Here is a 2781-nt window from a genome sequence, read left to right as displayed (position 1 = left end):
TTTCAAACAGACAGTAGAAGCCCAGACTGTCATACTGATCTACACCAACACACTGCTGTCTCTCACAGGCCAGGACCTCAGAGGTCAGAGGTCAGAGGTCGTGGTCTCAGGATGTAATTGACTGGCTGAAGAAGTTCAGAGTGTCGACCTCTGACCTCTGAGCTGGTTTCTGCAGTCTGTGGCATCACCTCTCTCTCTCACTCTGCCACTTCAGCATTTGGAAAAGACTCCAATACCAAGAAAGAGAATTTCCAGTTGTCACTAGATGAAAGTATTTAGTGAAGCTTTGCGTTCCACCCGGCTCTGCAGGTCTTTAACCCGCAGGACTGCGAGCCTGGCGGTTTTTAAGTGCTGAATATTGACATTCTCCGAATGGATTAAAGCGGCTGAAATGTGAAATATTAATGTGCTTCCTCATGCGGCGGAGCGAGTCGGAGGGCCGGAGCTCTGCGCTGCCGTCCGGAGGAGGCAGACGGCTCATGAAGCGCTCCGGCTCCGGCGCCATGTTTTATTCATCAGGAGCAGCGAGCTGATCCAGCAGAGCTCCACACGCCGCTGTCCTGTGGAAACCTCCCAACTCCAGCCCGACCCTCTTCATGCTCCTCTGTGGGTTCAGAGATTACTCCGACCTCTTGGCCTCATGAAACACTTTCACACCCCACTGGATGAAGTCAGAAATGCTTTGTCATCAAGCTAAAGACGAGGCTTCTGCTTTCTCAGTTCCTGAAAACATTTTGTTTTTCACAGCAGTGATGGGAGGATTGTTGCTGTTTTTCCAGGAGTTCAGTTGGATCCTGTTTGGTTTCAGAGGAACACTGGAACCCAGCGAGGAAAACCTGCTTCCTGCATCTGTCCTGCGTCTGTTCGGTTCACTTCATTTTGTTGACGCCGCCGTATTGACTCCCAAACTGTGTTGCTTTCTGACCGCAGACCGGACAACAAGCAAACATCTCAGCTGACTGGAAGAACAGGAAAGAGATTTAAAACAGACTGAAGTGACTCTTCTTCTCTTCCTCCAACATGGCCGACAGCGCTCTCTGCAGAGAGACTCCCTGATCTGTTTCATGATCTCTACAGAAGCTGCTGCTGATTCACAACCTGAATCTGAACCTGAACCTGAACCTGATCCTGAACCTGAAGCGTCTCCTGCTGGAAGCCTTCAGGCTGCAGCAGCACTGATGTGTTTCAGTGTTTCTCTTCATGCTGCTGAACCGTCCAGACGTCCTTCACCTTCAGAGAAACTCTTGTTCCGGATCAGCAGGCAGGTCAGACACCTTCATCACCTTCACCTTCACCTTCAGAAGCTGTTGCTCCGTCACGTTTTTCTTTATCAGCGGGCAAACAAGGAAATTTCCCCCGATGTGATTATTACAACCGACAGCTGAACATGTGACAGGAGGCTGAACTGGTATTCTGGAAGTGAAGTGTGTTATTTAATGAGATGATGCTGGTCGGCACTTTGTCTCACTGACTGTGTGTTTTGTTTTGGGCGTCAACAGATCGATGATGTCACTGCAGGTCATGGATACAGAAATCCTCCTTTATTCCCCATGCAGCCATGCTGCCGCCGCACCAGCACTAAGGACAGACAGATAAAGAGGACTTATACAATGGCTGGTACTGTATGCTGCGGTAGCCATGGCAACAGTCCTCCTCCATGTATTTATCCTCCATCTCTCCTGTTTCAGTGCTGCAGAGATCTTGAGCGCCGTTCATTCAAACCAAACACAGAAGTCAGTCCGCTCCGTCTCTCTGTCAGCAGCTGGAGTTCAGCACACAGTGACTAATGCTCTGCAGTGTTGCTTCATTAGCAGATCACTAATAGATTTCTCTGCTTTGTTCCGGTGTTTTCTGATCACATCCCTGTTTAACTGCTGCGGTGACGAAGCTGCAGGCTGATGACTGAGGAATCTACAGAGTCTGAGTCTGACTGATATCAGACAGAACTGTGAACTGGATCCACTCCATCTCCATCTTCAGTCTTCATTGCCTCCACTCTAACAGATTTCCGTGGGGGGGGGGGATTCAATTTTCTCTAACCGATCACTAGAGACCGACATATCCGCCTGAATCTAACGTCATTTTAAGTGGACGCTGATGCGTAACCATGACAACACCAGAGACGGTTCAGAAAGTATAGAGCATCTTTGACGACACGGAGCCAAGTAAAAACAAAGTATTTCAGATTTCAAAGTAATTGGTACTTTTAATGGATTCAGAACAGCCTGGATAGCAGCGTCTATCTTGTCTATAGCGTCTCCATTGTTGTTATTACTCCTCCTTGGTTCCGGCGCACAGCTTGACGACGGCCCCGTGTGTAGTCCCGCCCCGTGGCTCTGATTGGCTAATCGTTAGTCCCCCCCTGGCGCTCATCAGACCGATCACTTTTCAACCGAGAAACCGCTGTTTCATGTCACGATGCCAGACCAGAATCAGTCAGCTGGTGGAGTGGGCGGAGTCAAAGGTCTGGACCCAGGCAAAGTCTGAGTGGTAACTACAGACAGACTGTAAGCTGCAGCAGTCTGGGCTGTAGCAGATGGGAAGTCCGTAACTTTCAGACAGGTGGCGATGGAGCCGGTGGCAAAGTGTTGTTTGGTTGACCTGCTCATGTTTTCATAGCGAATGTTGATTGATAAATGAGTCACAGATGTGTGTGTGTCCGGAGTTCAACCTGCTGACAGTTCACTTCACTGGAGCTGATTCTGTCAGGTAAATAAATATAAAACAGAAAATCCGTAACATTAATCTGACCGGCTTGTTCTTTATAATCACATAGTTAGC

Source organism: Centroberyx affinis, unplaced genomic scaffold (assembly GCF_046629955.1).
Source record: "Centroberyx affinis isolate AG114_WGS23_722 - 3 ecotype Tasmania unplaced genomic scaffold, CSIRO-AGI_Caff_v1 ptg002636l_1, whole genome shotgun sequence".
NCBI classification, from domain to species: Eukaryota; Metazoa; Chordata; class Actinopteri; order Beryciformes; family Berycidae; genus Centroberyx; species Centroberyx affinis.
Note: the sequence above shows the minus strand (reverse complement) of the source record.